The sequence below is a fragment of the Bos grunniens genome, chromosome 6 (assembly GCF_055505025.1).
Source record: "Bos grunniens cultivar Pamir isolate PY7600 chromosome 6, Bosgru_T2T1.0, whole genome shotgun sequence".
NCBI classification, from domain to species: domain Eukaryota; kingdom Metazoa; phylum Chordata; class Mammalia; order Artiodactyla; family Bovidae; genus Bos; species Bos grunniens.
In genome coordinates this window covers 87,352,977-87,372,006 of record NC_141170.1, presented here as the reverse complement: position 1 = coordinate 87,372,006, position 19,030 = coordinate 87,352,977, and the positions used below count along the sequence as shown (strand labels likewise).

At 38.7% G+C, this 19,030-nt stretch overlaps 1 protein-coding gene across 2 annotated transcripts in view; it reads right to left on the bottom strand.

Moving 5' to 3' along the window:
- GRID2 (glutamate ionotropic receptor delta type subunit 2) overlaps nt 1-19,030 on the bottom strand; it is a 1,632,436-nt gene that overhangs the window by 344,025 nt on the left and 1,269,381 nt on the right. The window lies entirely within an intron of this gene.

Below are 19,030 nucleotides of genomic sequence, written 5' to 3'. Positions count from 1 at the left end.
TTTTCTCCTTTGCCTTTAGCTTCTGTTCTTTTCTCAGCTATTTGTAAGGCCTTATTGACAACTATTTTGCCTTTTTTGCATTTCTTTTTCTTGGGGATGGTCTTGATCCCTGTCTCCTGTACAATGTCATGAACTTCCAACCATAGTTCTTCAGGCACTCTGTCTATCAATTTAATCCCTTGAAACTATTTGTCATTTGGTGCTGGAGCGGCAGCTGTGGGGCCCTGGAGTGGCTGTGAGGAGATATCCCATGTCCAAGGGCAAAGGAGAAGCCCCAGCAAGATGGTAAGAGGGGCAAATTCATGTTTAGAATCAAACCCCATTCCCACCAGAGATGCTCAGAGGGCTCAAACAAACCTTGTACGCATGAAGACCCAGGGACTCTACAGAGACTGAGACCGAACTGTGTTTGAGTCTCTCTTGTGGAGGTAATCCCTTGAATCTATTTGTGGACTGCCACAGGGACAGGGGCTCTGGGTGCAGCAGACTATGGCATAAGCCTTCATGGAGGAGGTCATCATTAACCCCATGATAGAGCTGCCAGAACTTACACAGGACTGGGAAATAGACGTTTAGAGGACACAAACAGAACCTTGTGTGCACCAGGATCCAGGAGAAAGGAGCAGTGACCCCACAAGAGACTGATACAGACTTGTATGGGAGTGTCCAGGAGTCTCCATCAGAGGCATGGTTCGGTGGTGGCCTGCTGCAGGATTGGGGGCAGTGAGTGTAGCAGTACATGCATGGGATGTTTTGAAGGAGGTCACCATTATCTTCATTACCTCCACCATAGTTTGAAGTGAAAGTGAGAGTGAAGTCACTCAATTGTGTCCGACTCTTTGTGAGTCCATGGCCCTGGGATTCTCCAGGCAGGAATACTAGAGTGGGTTGCCATTTCCTTCTCCAGAGAGTCTTCCCAACACAGGGATGGAACCCAGGTCTCCTGCACTGCAAGCAGACTCTTTACTGTCTGAGCCACCAGGGGCTCCATAGTTTGGCCCCAGGTAAATAGCAGGGAGGGAACATTAGCTCCATCAACAGAAAATTGGATTAAAGGTTTACTGAGCATGGCCCCACCCATCAGAACAAGACCCATTTTCCCTCTCAGTCAGTCTCTCCCATCAGGAAGCTTCTATAAGCCTCTTATCCTTCTCCATTAGTGGGCAGACACAATGAAAACCACAATCACAGAAAAGTAACCAATCTGATCACATGGACCACAGCCTTGTCTAACTCAATAAACTATGAGCCATGCCATGTAGGGCCACCCAAGACAGACAGGTCATGTTGGAGAGTTCTGACAAAATGTGGTCCACTGGAGAAGGGAATGGCAAACCACCTCAGTATTCTTGCCTTGAGAACCTCATGAACATTATGAAAAGGAAAAAAGATAGGACACTGAAAGACGAACTCCCCAGGTCCATAGGTGGCCAATATGCTACTGGAGATCAGTGGAGAAATAACTCCAGAAAGAATGAAGAGATGGAGCCAAAGCAAAAACAACACCCAGTTGTGGATGTGACTGGTGATGGAAGCAAGGTCTGATGCCATAAAGAGCAATATTGCATAGGAACCTGGAATGTTAGGTCCATGAATCAAGGCAAATTGGAAGTGGTCAAACAGGAGATGGCAAGAGTGAACATCAACATTTTAGAGATCAGCAAATTAAAATGGACTGGAATGGGTGAATTTAACTCAGATGACCATTATATCCACTACTGTGCACAAGAATCCCTTAGAAGGAATGGAGTAGCCATCATAGTCAACAGAAGAGTCCACAATGCAGTACTTGGATGCAGTCTCAAAAATGATAGAGTGATCTTTGTTCACTTCCAAGGCAAATCATTCAATATCACGCTAATCCAAGTCTATGCCCTGACCAGTAATGCTGAAGAAGCTGAAGCTGAATGGTTCTATGAAGACCTACAAGGCCTTCTAGAACTAACACCCCAAAAGATGTCCTTCATTATACGGGACTGGAATGCAAAAGCAGGAAGTCAAGAAACACCTGGAATAACAGGCAAATTTGGCCTTGGAGTATAGAATGAAGCAGGGCAAAGGTTAACAGAGTTTCGCTAAGAGAACACACTGGTCATAGCAAACACCCTCTTCCAACAAAAAAAGAGAAGACTCTACCATGGACATCACCAGACGGTCAATACTGAAATTATATTCTTTGCAGCCAAAGATGGAGAAGCTCTATACAGTTAGCAAAAACAAGATTGGGAGCTGACTGTAGCTCGGGTCATGAACTACTTATTGTCAAATTCAGACTTAAATCGAATAAAGTAGGGAAAACCACTAGACCATTCAGATATGACCTAAATCAAATCCCTTATGATTATACAGTGGAAGTGAGAAATAGATTCAAGGGATTAGATCTGATAGAGTGCCTGAAGAACTATGGACAGAGGTTTGTGACATTGTATAGGAGGCAGGGATCAAGACCATCCGCAAGAAAAAGAAATGCAAAAAAGCAAAATGATTTTCTGAGGAGGCTTTACAAATAGCTGTGAAAAGAAGAGAAGTGAAAGGCAAAGGAGAAAAGGAAAGATATACCCATTTGAATGCCTCATTCCAAATAATATCAAGGAGAGCTAAGAAAGCCTTCCTCAGTGATCAGTGCAAAGAAAGAGGAAAACAATAGAATGGAAAGACTAGAGATTTCTTCAAGAAAATCAGAGATACCAAGGGAGCATTTCATGCAAAAATGGGCACAATAAAGGACAAAAATGGTATGGGCCTAACAGAAGCAGCAGATATCAGGAATGGGCAAGAATACAAAGAAGAACTATACAAAAAAGATCTTCACTCCCAGATAATCATGATGATGTGATCACTCACCTAGAGCCATACATCCTGGAATGTGAAGACAAGTGGGTCTTAGGAAGGATCACTAGGAACAAAGTTAGTGGAGGTGATGGAATTCCAGTTGAGCTTTTTCAAATCCTGAAAGATGATGCTATGAAAGTGCTGCACTCAACATGCCAACAAATGTGAAAAACTCAGCAGTGGCCACAGGACTGGAAAAGCTCAGTTTTCACTTCAATCCCAAAGAAAAGCAATGCCAAAAATGCTCAAACTACCACACAATTGCACTCATTTCACACCCTAGTAAAATAATGCTCAAAATTCTCCAAGGCAGGCTTCAACAGTATGTGAACTGTGAAGTTCCAAATGTTCAAGCTGGTTTTAGAGAAGGCAGAGGAACCAGAGATCAAATTGCCAACATCTGATGAATTACTAAAAAAGCAAGAGAGTTCCAGAAAACATCTACATCTGCTTTATTGACTATGCCAAAGCCTCTGACTGTGTGGATAACAAAAAGTGTCGAAAATCCTGAAAGAGATGGGAATACCAGACCACCTGACCTGCCTCCAGAGAAATCTGTATGCAGGTCAGGAAGCAACAGTTAGAATTGGACATGGAACAACAGACTGGTTCCAAATTGGGAAAGGAGTACGTCAAGGCTGTATATTGTCACCACACTGGACTGGAGGAGGCGCAAGCTGGAATCAGGATTGCCAGGAGAAATATCAATAACCTCAGATATGCAGATGACACCACCATTATGGCAGAAAGTGAAGAAGAACTAAAGAGCCTCTTGATGAAAGTGAAAGAGGAGAGCGAAAAAGTTGCCTTAAAACACAACATTCAGAAAACTAAGATCATGGCATCTGTCCCATCACTTCATGGCAAATAGATGGTGAAGCAATGGAAACAGTGACAAACTTCACTTTTGGGGCTCCAAAATCACTGTAGATGGTGACTGCAGCCTTGAAATTAAAAGATGCTTGCTCCTTGGAAAAAAAGTTATGACCAACCTAGATAGCATATTCAAAAGCAGACACATTACTTTGCCAACAAGGGTCTGTCTAGTCAAGGCTATCGTTTTTCCATTTGTCATCTATGGGTGTGAGAGTTGTGGTATAAAGAAATCTGATAATTGATGCTTTTGAACTGTGGTGTTGGAGAAGACTCTTGAGAGTCCCTTGGACTACAAGGAGATCTAAGTAGTCGATCCTAAAGGAAATCAGTACTGAATATTCTATGGAAGGGCTGATTTAAAGCTGAAACTGCAATACTTTGGCCACCTGATGTGAAGAACTGACTCATTTGAAAAGACCTTGATGGTGCGAAAGATTGAAGGCATGAGGAGAACGGGACGACAGAGGAAGAGATGGTTAGATAGTATCACAAACTCCATGGACATGAGTTTGAGTAAACTCCGGGAGTTGGTGATGGACAGGGAGTTCTGGCATGCTGCAGCCAATGGGTTAAAAAAAAATCAGACATGACTGAATGACTAAGCTGAATTGTATAATTGTAAGGGATTTTATTTAGGTCATACCTGAATGGTGAAGTGGTTTTCCCTACTTTCTTCAATTTAAGTCTGAATTTGGCAATAAGGAGTTCATGATCTGAGCCATAGTCAGCTTCTGGTCTTGTTTTTGCTGACTATATAGAGCTTCTCCATGTTTGGCTGCAAAAATGTAATCAATCTGATTTCAATATTGACCATCTGGTGATGTCCATGTGTAGAGCTGTCTTTTGTGTTGTTGGAAGAGGGTGTTTGCTATGACCACTGCATTCTCTTAGCAAAACTCTGTTAGCCTTTGACCTAGTTCATTTTGTACTCGAAGGCCAAATTTGCATGTTACTCCAGAGAATACTTTTGCATTCCAGTCCCCTATAATGTAGAGGACATCTTTTTCAGATGTTAGTTCTAGAAGGTCTACAATTTTTATAGTTTAGCCCCCAAAAGTTTATTTAGTCTTTTTTAGCCCAAAAAACTGCATTTATAACCTGGAAGCAACCTGAATAAAAACTTTATTAACTTTTTTTTCTTTGGCGATATTATTCTATAGTTTATTACAAATACACATGGTAACTGTGTTTTTACATAGGACAAAACGTTCCTGTAGCTTTTTAGGTTTAGTTGAATGACAAAAAGTTATTATGAATTTGTTATTGTATGATTTTACTATAAGTATTTTCATTAGCTGGACTACCTTTTTAATACATTTCCTTATGATTAATTACAATATGTTTATTTGAAATACTGTTTATTTTCTGTGTGGTAATAATGAATATCTAGAGCATTAAACAATGTGGCTGATTTCATCTCTTGCTGTGAGTGGCAAAAACAGTGAGAAAATAATAATTACAATGTTGAGTGCTTATTTTATGTCTTTCATACAGTTTTAAGTGTCTTATATATATAAACTCTTAATTTTTCAAACACCTGATGTAGTAGGTAATTTTATTTGCAGAACTAAGGCTCCTAGTGGGCCAAGAAAGCTGTCCAATGGCACACAGCTCGTAAATGGAGAGATGGAGGATTTAAAACTGAACTGTCTTTTAGTGCGACACAAAGATATGAAAAGAGTAGATTTACGTAGATACTTGTATTATACAACCATACAATCTCATAACTGAAAAATTTTTTAAAAATAATCTGACACTTTCTTTTATAGATCAAGAAACAAAGATCAAGTGAATTAATGGGCCAATTCATTTTTTCCATTGTCACTAGATGAAAAGAAGATCAGTTCCTAGTCTGTGTCCCTCTCTTTAATAGGTCATGACTTGGGATGAATTTGACCTAATTGTAATACACCAAATAGCAGCACATCTTCACTTCGCCTACGTTGTGACTTGTGCTTTCCTCAGTGTGATGATGACTTTAAGATGCAGTTGTGTATTTGCTACTTTGTTTTTCTCATAGATTTAAAGCTCCATGAAGACAGACATGCTGTCCTATTCACTCTCGTGACTAGATAAATAATTCTTATTTTAATGTCCAAGGAGATGTTTTCTAGAGAATGAAGAATTTTATTTTTAATTTATTATTTTTTAAGATTAGAGTATAATTGCTTTCCAAAGTTGTATTAGTTTCTGCTGTACATGGATCAGCCCTATGTATACATGTATCCCCGCCCTCTTCAGCCTTGATCCCACCCCCTCTATCCCACCCTTCCAGGTCATCACAGAACACTGAGCTGAGCTCCCTGTGCTGTACAGCTGCTTCCCACCAGCTATCTATTTTACACATGGTAGCGTGTATATGTCAATGCTTACTTTCAATAGGTCCCATCCACTTCTTCCCTCTGTGTCTACAAGTTCATTCTCTATGTCTGAAGCTCTATCCTTGTTCTGCAAATAGTTTCATCATCACCATTTTTCTAGATTCCATACGTATACATTAATATAGTTTGTTTTTTTGAGAATCAATACTTTTAAATGGTAAAGGCAGCAGATACACCTTTCAGAAATGTTAAAGCAGAGTTTAAACCATGGATATCATTATTAACTGCTAGAAAAAAACTGAAGCTGACGGAACTGAAGTTTTCTGTACAGCTGTTCCAAATGGAGTGATAAGAGTCTGAGAGACAGAGCTGTAAATATAAAGAGACTCTATAAAGTTTGGTCACCCACAAATCAAAGAGCAATTTTGCATTTCCACAGTGTAGAAGTGTGGATCATGCACTGATATTTTGTTACATCTTGATTCAAGAAAAGCAACTGCCATCAAGAAATGTAGTTTACAAATAAGAAACACTAATAGTTCAGTTCAGTTCAGTCCCTCATTGTGTCCGACTCCTTGTGACCCCATGAATTGCAGTGTGTCAGGCCTCCCTGTCCATCACCAACTCCTGGAGTTCACTCAGAGTCATGTACATCGAGTCAGTGATGCCATCCAGCCATCTCATCCTCTGTTGTCCCCTTCTCCTCCTGCCCCCAATCCCTCCCAGCATCAGAGTCCTTTCCAATGAGTCAACTCTTCACATGAGGTGGCCAAAGTATTGGAGTTTCAGCTTTAGCATCAGTCCTTCCAATGAACACCCAGGACTGATCTTTAGAATGGACTGGTTGGATCTCCTTGCAGTCCAAGGGACTCTCAAGAGTCTTCTCCAACACCACAGTTCAAAAGCATCAATTCTTCAGGGCTCAGCTTTCTTCACAGTCCAACTCTCACATCCATACATGACCACTGGAAAAACCATAACCTTGACTAGATGGACCTTCGTTGGCAAAGTAATGTCTCTGCTTTTTAATGTGCTGTCTAGATTGGTCATAACTTTTCTTCCAAGGAGTAAGCGTCTTTTAATTTCATGGCTGCAATCACCATCTGCAGTGATTTTGGAACCCCCCCAAATAAAGTCTGACATTGTTTCCACTGTTTCCCCATCTATTTCCTATGAAGTGATGGGACCAGATGCCATGATCTTAGTTTTCTGAACGTTGAGCTTTAAGCCAACTTTTTCACTCTCCTCTTTCACTTTCATCAAGAGGCTTTTTAGTTCCTCTTCACTTTCTGCCATAAGGGTGGTGTCATCTGCATATCTGAGGTTATTGATATTTCTCCTGGCAATCCTGATTCCGGCTTGTGCTTCTTCCAGTTCAGCGTTTCTCATGATTTACTCTGCATATAAGTCAAATAAGCAGGGTGACAATATACAGCCTTGACGTACTCCTTTTCCTATTTAGAACCAGTCTGTTGTTCCATGTCCAATTCTAACTGTTGCTTCCTGACCTGCATATAGGTTTCTCAAGAGGCAGGTCAGGTGGTCTGGTATTCCCATCTCTTTCAGGATTTTCGACACTTTTTGTGATCCACACATTCAGAGACTTTGGCATAGTCAATAAAGCAGATGTAGATGTTTTCTGGAACTCTCTTGCTTTTTCAGTAATTCATCGGATGTTGGCAATTTGATCTCTGGTTCCTCTGCCTTTTATAAAACCATTATATGATGTGAATTTTCACTTTATATTATGCATTGGAATTTCTCTGCCTTATAATAGTGAAGAGGTATAGTACAGGCTGTGCCACATTTAAGGGTATTTAACAAAAGTATCACAGAACGTTATTACTCATCAGTTGTGCAAACTGGAGACAGGAGTTCTAAATTTAGCATTATATGTGTTATAGTTGTGTTCTAAGTATGCATCTCAGAGATAGGGTAAGTGGTAAAAGTCTTATTTTTCAAAATATAATTTTTTTTAAAAGCTATGGTAAGATTTCCATACTTTTAGAAATGTGATCATCATAATTAAATTTCTAACTACATATTCACAGGTGAAGAGGAAAATGGACTCAGTTCAAACAAAAATTGAATTTCCAAATTTACATTCTAAACTGATGGTCTTTATTATCACATGATCCAACCAGTCCATTCTGAAGGAGATCAGCCCTGGGATTTCTTTGGAAGGAATGATGCTAAAGCTGAAACTCCAGTACTTTGGCCACCTCATGCGAAGAGCTGACTCATTGGAAAAGACTCTGATGCTGGGAGGGATTGGGGGCAGGAGGAGAAGGGGACGACAGAGGATGAGATGGCTGGATGGCATCACTGACTCGATGGACGTGAGTCTGGGTGAACTCCGGGAGTTGGTGATGGACAGGGAGGCCTGGCGTGCTGCGATTCATGGGGTCGCAAAGCGTCGGACACGACTGAGCAACTGAACTGAACTGAACAGACTGAATCCTTTGATACAAACACTTCAACTTTAATCAATCTCAAATCATCTTTGGAAGAAATTTATCTTTGGAGATGTCTTTGCCTATTTTGGGATTCCCAGGTGTAGCAGTGGTAAAGAATCCACCTACGATGCAGGAGAAGATGCAGGCTCAATCCCTAAGTCAGGAAGATCTCCTGGAAGAGGGCATGGCGACCCATACCAGTATTCTTGCCTAGAAAAATCCCATGGACAGAGGAGCCTGGTGGGTCGCAATCCATGAGGCCACAAAGAGTCAGACACAACTGAAGTGACTGAGCAGTAGCAGCAGTCTCTTATTTTATTTTTCTCTTGGTCATCTTTGTTTATTTCCCTTTCAGTTTTACTGAAATATAATTGACTCAGCACTGTGTAAGTTTATGGTGTAAAGCATATTGATTTGTCTTCTATATATCATGACATGATTGCCACAATAAGTTTAGTGAATAGCCATCAGTTTTTATAGATAAATTTTTTTTTAAAATTTCCTTGTGATGAGAACTCTTAGAATTTCCACCCTTAACTTTCATATACAATATTCAGCAGTGTTAATTATATTTATCATGTTGTACATAATGAACCTAGTACTTACTTATACCGTAACTAGAAATTTGTACTTTTTAGCTACTTTTATCCGATTCCTTCTCCCTCAATTCCCTCACCTCCCATCTCTAGTAATCACAATCTGATCTCTTTTTCTATGAGTTTGCTTGTTTGTTTTGAACTACAACACTATGTTAGTTCCTGGTGAACAGTGATTTGATATTTCTATTTGATATTTCTATACATTTCAAAACGATCACCACACGTGATTACGTGTACTTACGTCTAATTACCACCTATCACCATACAGAAACAGTACATTATTATTGATTATATTCTTCTCACTGTACATTTTGTCCCTAATCTTAAGCTGAAGGGTATTGTATGGTACTGTAAGAACACCAGGTACTACAAAGATGCCAGTACATTTTAAAGAATCTATGACACATGCTTTTTATCATTTAAATATGGATTTAAAAATATATAGTTTCTTACAGCATTTTAGGAAAGAAGAAAAACCAACTCAGAACATCTTGAAATCACCCTTCAATTATTTTAAATGTCTCTTAGAAACAACTCCTTTGTTGTTTTAAATACTAAAATACTTTTAATTACAGTAGGTGATAAATAGTTCAGAATAGTCAAGAAAATACTGTTCACACTAGTTCTTTTTTTTATAAGCAAAAATCTGATTTGTGCTTCATGTTTCTTAATTACTTGTAACTCTTCAAAAGCCTAGTTCAGCAAGAGCAAGAATTTTCTGGCTTAAATCATAAAGAGATAGTATTAAAATAAATGAAACCCAGGCAATATTGCATGCATCGAGTTCATGGAATAATTGCTTAGGGATTGACTGGGAATGTAAACAAACTGGTGGGTCACATCTTAGAGTCATGACATTGTTTTCTGGTCACTTAACATTATTCATATCCCACACCCATAATGATAGACTTTAAACAATTTCTGAAAGTATCAAAGTTCACCTTTTCCTTTAGTGTTGGAGAATTCTGGTTATAAAAGGAAAGAATATAAGTGTCTTGTCATGTTTTAAGTTGGCATGGGGAAATTCTCAAGCAGATGTGACAGCACTCAGAGGACTTGGCGCTCCCTTCGTTAAGGACTGCCAATCATAATTAGCAACAACAAAGATGTTGTTTGAACCTAAATAAAAATTACAGAGAGCCTTTTTGAGTTAATATCTGTAAGAAGAGAATATAGAAAAGAACTTGTCTCTGTAGCCTAGCTAATCTGTCACTGGGAATTACTCTCATTTTCTCTGTGTTCATTAGGGTCAGTAAACAACAGAGCCAGCCAATATCATTTTTGTTATAGTCAAATTGAATGTGAAATATCAGATAACATTACAAAGGGATGCCTTTAGCTACTGCATTTCATGGCTTGAATCCTTTGGGGTTTTCTGACTAGGAGACTGGCAAATTTTGTATATCTGATAATCTACACCATTAAATTGGATGTCTTTTGGAGTTATTCTCCTATTCTAAGTTTTAAAGAGATGCTTTCTCATCAATAATCTTTTCTGTTGCCTAATTTGATAGAGAAGAATGTCTGACTCTTCTTTTTGTGGAAATGAAAACGTTGTGATTCTCTGTAACACTGATCCATCCGGCAGTGGGAAGAGCTCTTTATTTTCTTCCAAAAATTGTCCTGGGATCTCAAAGTCAGTGGGTTGCCTTTCATGTTAACTCTTGTGCAGCAGCCACCACGTTATCTTCTATCATTACTAAAGGTCCTCTTTCTCTTCATCACTAGCATCTGCGGAACTATTTAATCCTTAAGAAAACTACCAAAGGGATTTTCCTTCTTTACTCCTTTCAATAATTCTGTCTGCTCCTCTTATCAGAAGTGGTTTGTGCTGTGCTAAGTCACTTCAGTCATGTCTGATCTTTGCAACGCTATGGACTGTAGCCTGCCAGGCTCCTCTGTCCATGGGGTTCTTCAGACAAGAATACTGGAGTGGGTTGCCATTTTCTTTCTTCAGGGGGATCTGCCTGACTCAAGGGTCAAACCCTCATTCTTGCATCTTCTGCATTGGCAGGCAGGTTCTTTATTACTAGCACCATCAAAGGTGGTTTATTTGGTCCCAATTTGACTATGGCCCACTTAAATGATGTTGAACATTCCTGCAAGGACTGTGTCTTTCTTATGATCATATTCAAAATATCTAGGCTGGGAATGCCATACACTATACCCAAGGAATATTTATAAAGTCAGTTAATATAGTTATTCCTTGTTTTCTTTTGCTCTTCATGCTCCTGACACATAGCTAGTATAGTAAATGCTTGCTGGTATGTGGTGCAGTGATAAAGAATCCTCCTGCCAAGCCAGGAGACATAGGTTCAATCACTGGGTTGGGAAGATCCCGTGGAGAAGGAAATGGCAATCCACTCCAGTACTCTTGCCCCAAAAATTTCATGGACAGTCCACGGGGTCACAAAGACTTAGGAAATAAACATATGTGATAGTCTCAAACGTTTACATGATTATACATATTTATAGTTCAAAGAACAAGATAAAACTCTCTGAAGTAAACTCTGAAATTTCCATTTGCAAGTAAACAGCAAATGAATTACAGATATCCACGTGTGTGAATAAGTCATAGAGGCCCTTCGTGGCCAGGATGATATGAGTCACTGACCATAAACTAAATATCAGGGATCTTCAAAAATCAAGCCTCAGTTTTTTTTAGGTATGTTGATTGCACAGTCATGAAGATAAGGGAGGATATAAAATGGCAACAAAACCTGCATAAAATTGGTCTCTCATTCATGCATTAAACTACCTAATTCACAAGCTCTAATGTTCTAGCCAAACAGATGTACTAAGTTTATCTCTATAATGGACCATACTGCTTTTGCACAGTTGGATTCCCTGAGCTGTTTTTCTGGAACGGTTTGAAGTTACAGATTTTTAAAAAAAAATCAGGATTAGTAAACAACTCACATATATTTAACATTTTTATGCTTTTAGCCATCCCTGAACTTTTTTCAAACATCTCTATGATAATACTGAAATGCCTCTTTATTCCTACTCAATCTGGTCTAGTGGCTCAATAAAGACCATAATTATGAAATAATAGCTGTTCAGTTCAGTTCAGTCGCTTAGTTGTGTCTGACTCTTTGCCACCCCATGAATCGCAGCACGCCAGGCCTCCCTGTCCATCACCAACTCCCGGAGTTCACTCAGACTCACGTCCATCGAGTCAGTGATGCCATCCAGCCATCTCATCCTCTGTTGTCCCCTTCTCCTCCTGCCCCCAATCCCTCCCAGCATCAGAGTCTTTTCCAATGAGTCAGCTCTTCGCATGAGGTGGCCAAAGTACTGGAGTTTCAGCTTTAGCATCATTCCTTCCAAAGAAATCCCAGGGCTGATCTCCTTTAGAATGGACTGGTTGGATCTCCTTGCAGTCCAAGGGACTCTCAAGAGTCTTCTCCAATACCACAGTTCAAAAGCATCAATTCTTCAGCGCTCAGCCTTCTTCACATTCCAATTCTCACATCCATATGTGACCACAGGAAAAACCATAGCCTTGACTAGACGAACCTTTGTTGGCAAAGTAATGTCTCTGCTTTTGAATACTTCTCCTTAAAAGACTATATTTTTATTAGAAATTATCACTAATTTCAACTTTACTGCCTGTGCATGGATACTGTCATAAATTGATTCTATTTTTCATAGGGTTTTTTAAAACTGTCCTTAATTTATTTTTAATCAAAATGTAAAGGTGCTCTCAGTATCTTTTAATGAGTTCACCTTTTCATTGTTAGCAAGTGGAAGAATAGCAGCATTTAAAAGATGAAGTAGTTAATCTTATGCAATTCAGCATGATTCATCATTATGAATTTGTATAAATGTATAATCAACCTACAAGCTGTACAACTTATTTAAGGGAGCAGTTGAGATAGAAAAGTGCTTAACATATTTATAACTTTTGATATCTGCAGCTTGTTTACAGAACTAGAAAAGAATTTAAACCATATGGATACTTTTCTTTATCTTTTTCTTTTGAGTATTCTCCAAAACTTGAAGAAATTGGACCACCTGGAGAAAAGAATTCAGAAAGCCTATAAGCTTGTCAGCATTCTCAAAAATAAGGCTTCAACCAATGGGAGACTTTATAAATTTCTCATCTTAGCTATTTAAGAAAATACACTAGGGGAGACATTCTGGATACTTCTCTATTTGGTTTAAATGAGTTTAATGTCATTGGGCAACAGAATGTACTCTAATAAACACAGTATTGCAGTTAACTCTACACTTGATTTAGTTAAGTATTTGCTGTGCTCAGTTGTGCCTGACTTTTTGTGATCCCATGGACTGCAGCCTGTCAGGCTCCTCTATCCAAGGGGATTCTCCAGGCAAGAATACTGGAGTGGGTTGCCATGGCTTCCTCCAGGGGAGTTAAGTATTTAAAACTTATTAGTTTATATAATTGATCACTATGCATTTATCAAACACCTAATATGTCGCAAAGAGTTGGGCATGACTGAATGACTTATGCTTTCTCTTTATTCATGTACAAGACATGGAATTAGGTAAAGGGGCTTTAAAGATAAATAGGACATTGTCTTGTGTTCAAAGGACTCAGGTGAAGACAAATTAAAAAAAGGCAATTACACTACAGTTGATAAGTACTATGATAAATATATCTGACAAAGCATGGAAGACGGTCCTTAATCCCAGCAAAGACTTCTTGAAAAAAGTGAGATCAGAAGAAGAATTAGAAAATGCACAAGAATTTGCCATGTGAAAGCAGAAAGTGGGAGTAGAGATTAAGAAATTGGTAATAAAGGCATTTCAGGAATTGAGAAGCATAAAGGCAGAGACATGACACAGTCTTATGTTCAAGAGAAAAATACAGTTTGGAGAAACTGGACAATTAGAGATGAGCCATAAGTGACAGAAAATGAGAATCAAGACTGGACAAGGGTCAGATGATGGAATACTGTTCATGCTCTAAATTACTTTTAAACTGTGGGCATTGGGGAGCCAAGGAAATATTTAAAGAATGGAAATTATGTGGTTAGCTTTCCATGACAGTGATAATTTGGGTATACATGAAAGTATGTGGACCACGTAATTACAGGAAATAAATTTGGAAAAGGAAGAGGTATTATGAGATTCCTGTAGTTCCTATAAAAAAATGAGATAGGCCTAATCGAGGTAACAATCTAGGATTTATCTCTCTAGGTGAGAAGAGATTTCCACTCCTAGAAATAAATTGGTAAATTTTGAAGGACTTGATAATAGGTAAATATAAGGAATAGAAAGAAGAAGAAATCAAAATGGTTTTCAAAGTTTCTAACCTGTTTAAGTCATTAATGCATAGGCTGGAATAGAGAATATGAGAGGCTATAAAGGTTTAAAGTACAAAATAAATTCAGTTATTTACATATTGAAATTTATGGAATCTCTGATATATCCTGAGAGTCTAGTGACAGTATACAAAACTAAAATTTAAGGATGGATGATGTAGATTTGGGAAACATCTGCATTTTGGTAGTAATTGAAACCATGCCCAGAAAAACTGGCTAGAATGCGAAGAAGTGAGATTCATTGCATTTAGCTTTACCACCTGTTTCTAGTCAATGCTCATATTTATCAAATCCTACTTATCTATCCTCACTTATTGACAATTTTGACACATGGTTTATTTTATTTTTCTCTAATCTAAGTCAACCATCATTAGAGATGGTTCATCTAATCCTCTAGACTCTCAGTTGATCAAGTTTGAGGTCCTTCACCACTTCTCCAGTCCAGTTCAGTCGTTTAAATGTGTCTGACTTTTTGCAACCCCGTGGACTGCAGCATGCTAGGCTTCCCTGATCATCACCAACTCCCACAGCTGTTCAAACTGATGTCCATTGAATCAGTCATGCCATCCAACCATCTCATCCTCTGTCATCCCCTTCTTCTCCTGCCTTCCATCTTTCCCAGTATCAGGGTCTTTTTCAATGAGTCAGTTCTTCGTATCAGGTGGCCAAAGTATTGCAGTTTCAACTTCAGCATCAGTCCTTCTAATGAATATTCAGGACTGATGTCCTTGAGGATTGACTAGTTTGATTTCCTTGTACTCCAAGGGCCTCTCAAGTCTTCTCCATCACCACAATTCAAAAGCATCAATTCTTTGGTGCTCAGCTTTCTTTATGGTTCAACTTTCTCATCCAAACATGATTACCAGAAAAACCATAGCCTTGACTAGATAGACCTTTGTCAGCAGAGTAATGTATCTGCTTTTTAGTATGCTGCCTAGGTTGGTCACAGTTTTTCTTCCAAGGAGCATGCGTATTTTAATTTCATGGGTGCAGTTCACCATTTGCAGTGACTCTGGAGCCCAAGATTTTAAAATCTGTCACTGTTTCCATTGTTTCTCCATCTATTTGCCATGAAGTGATGGGACCAGATGCATGATCTTTGTTTTTTGAATGTTGAGCTTTAAACTAGCTTTTCACTCTCTTCTTTCATTTTCATCAAGAGGCTCTTCAGTTTCTCTTTGCTTTCTGCCTTAAGGGTGGTCTCATCTGCATATCTGAGGTTTTTGGTATTTCTCCCTGAAGTCTTGATTCCACTTGTGCTTCATCCATCTGGTATTTCAAATGATGTACTCTGCATATAAGTTAAAAAAACCAGGGTGACAATATACAGCATTGACATACTCCTTTCCCAATTTGGAACCAGTCCATTGTTTCATGTCCGGTTCTAACTTTTGCCTCTTTACCTGCATACAGATTTCTCAAGAAGCAGGTCAGGTGGTCTGGTATTCCCATCTCTTTCAGAATTTTCCACAGTTTATTGTGATCCACACAGTAAAAGGCTTTGGTGTAGTCAATAAAGTGGAAGTAGATGTTTTTCTGGAACTCTCTTGCTTTTTTGATGATCCAACAAATGTTGACAATTTGATCTCTGGTTTCTCTGCCTTTTCTAAATCCAGCTTGAACATCTGGAAGTTCTCAGTTCACATATTGTTGAAGCCTAGCTTGGAGAATTTTGAGCATTACTTTGCTAGCATGTAAGATGAGTACAATTGTGAGGTAGATTGAACATTCTTTGGCATTGCCTTTCTTTGGCATTGGAAATGTAAACTGACCTTTCCTGTCCTGTGGCTGCTGAGTTTTCCAAATTTGCTTGCATATTGAGTGTAGCACTTTCACAGCAACATCTTTTAAGATTTAAATAGCTCAGCTGGAATTCCATCACCTCCGATAGCTTTGTTAGTAGTGATGCTTCCTAAGGCCCACTTGACTTCGCACGCCAGGAGGTCTGGCGCTAGGTGAGTGACCACACCTTTGTGGTTATCTGGGTCATTAAGATCTTTTTGTATACTACCTCTTCAGGAATCCACATCTACAGGTCCCATTTGGTAAATGCAAACTTTGAACTCTCACACCACTGTTTCCACTATTGTTCTTTGGCCTCATTGAAAACTGTACTCTCTCCCACTACTACTCTATTACCCTCTGGTCTTATTCACTATTGGACTCATCATTGGTCCTTCTATTTTTTTATTTCTCCATGTATGCTAATATCTATGATTTCAACCACAGTCTTGGTAATAATTTAAAGTAATTTGCCTTGTTACCCTTTTTTTCATGTGCCTAACTATTCATGGTTGAGCCTAAGTTTTTGTTTTTTATTTAGTAAACACTTATGTGATACTTGTGTGAGTTATTGCATCTAAGGAGTTCACATTTTTTAACCATTTTAATTGTCATTCCAAAGCAATGAGGTGGCACATACAGAGTGTTTCCTGCAAGAGAAGCTCACACCAGCATACAAATTTGTAATCCCCAAGCTGGACTACAAAATTCTTCTGTTTCATTGACTCTTTTCTCTGTTTTGAGGATGTTCTCTATGGAGAAATCAACCATCACGCTGTGAGAAAGCCAAATTATCCTATAGAGAAAAGCCACAGAGGGAAACAGCTCTCAGCAAGCATTAACTATCAGACATGTGAGTAGAATGAACAAGCCTTCAGATGAGTTTAGCTTGCAAACTTTGGGCTGTCTAGCGGGAGTTTGGAGATTATTGAGCAAAGACAACCCACCTTCACCATGTTTTGTCTGGATCTGTGATGCACAAAATTGATAGGTTTTAAAGTAATTTATTACACAGCTATAGTCACTGGAACACTACCTATAAAAAGGTTATCACTAAATCCAATGAAAGCCTTTCAAGTATTAATTTTACTCAATTCATTGAAATGTTTAACTCTGTCAACCAAATCTTCCATGTTCAAAAATTATCTTTACTTTGTGTGTGTACAACTAGATGGTATACGTGGTACTTGCTTCTTTCTTGTCATTCTTTATAATTTACCACTGAAATCTCCTCTACCCATTCATTTCCACAGGGCTCTGTCCTAGGCCCTTTCTGGGCAGTGGTCCTCAGTCAGGCGTATGCAGTTAAGAACAACTACTCTGTATGATATGATTCACTTTCTTGGCTTCAATTATCTCCTATGCCAATATCGCCTCAATATATATCCAATATATAATCCAGCCCAGACGCCTTTTTTGTGTTTCTGACAAATATTATCAAACCACTAACAAGCATTAGAAATATACCCCTGGATATTTTACAGATACCACAACTCAAAGGTACCAAAATGCATGTCTTACCTTCCCTATCACACCTGCTCTCCCTAATTTTTTTCCCCCCAGAAATGATATCATCATCCAATACACACAACTTCCCAATCCAGAAACTTAGCATAAAATTTCACCTCCTTTCTGTCCTTCAGTAGCAATCCCCATACCACTGTATAATTTATCATGTTCTATTAATTCCAATTCATCAATACCATTCTCTTTATTCCCAATGCCATCTTTTCTTTGTGCAAGACACGGTGCCTCTTTACTTAGTTATCATAATACTCAGATAATTTTTCTCCCTTTCCACATTGTTCTTTTTCAATTTCCTCCATTTGATAATCAGAATATTTCTATAGTTAAAATTTAAACATGTATTTTCCTGTTTAATGCCTTTAAATTGCTGATAATTTCCCTGAAGATCAAATTCAAATCCCTGCTATTAACAAATATATCTTCAGCCTTATCTTTATCGGTTACACCCTGCAATGTTTACTGCACTTTCCTTCTCACTTCTTGGTCTTCAATTCTGTCCTACCATCTATGTGTCCTTCCCCCATCCTCTTCTTCAATAAGCCCTTTGCATAGTTAATTCTGTCTGTTCATACAGTATTAACTCAAAAAGCCTTCTTTGCCACATCAAGATATATGCAGCCTCCCTACCTCTATGATCTCATAACAGACTGTGCTGATCTCTACCACATGTGGGTTTTACATGTTTGTGTCCCAAAGGACTTGTAGATCAATGATGGCAAAGACTCTTTTGTTCACAACTGTATACTCAGTGCCTAGCAAAGTTCTATTAAATAAAAGGTGTGGATTAAATATCTACTACATGGACTTTCTAGGTGGCGCTAGTGGTAAAGAATCTGCCTGCCAATGCAGGAGATACAAGAGATGCAGGTTCAATCCCTGGTATGGAAAATCCCCTGGAGAAGGAAATGGCAACCCTCTCTAGTATTCATGCCTGAGACATCCCATGGAGAGAGAAGTTCGGTGGGTTATATGTAGTCCATGTGGTCGGAAAGAGTTGTACATTACTGAGCATGCACGGATGCAAATATCTACTAGATTAGTGATTATTTAATGGACCAAAACTTCCTGTGATAAATATATGAAGATACAGAAAGGTAGTGGGGAAAAGCATGTTTAAGGGATAGATTTTAAGTAAGAAAGTAGAGATTAAAAGTCTAGGCAAAACTTATGATTGGTCAAATGAGATAGAAAGGATGAAATTTAATGGAAGATCCAATAGCAAGTATATTCAAAAAATAAGATGCTATTGAGAGTTGTATTAATAAATATTAAGGCAAAAGCATCATGTGTCTCCACTGTGACACCTATGTCTCTTCTTCAATACATATGATGCATCTGCAAGAAAC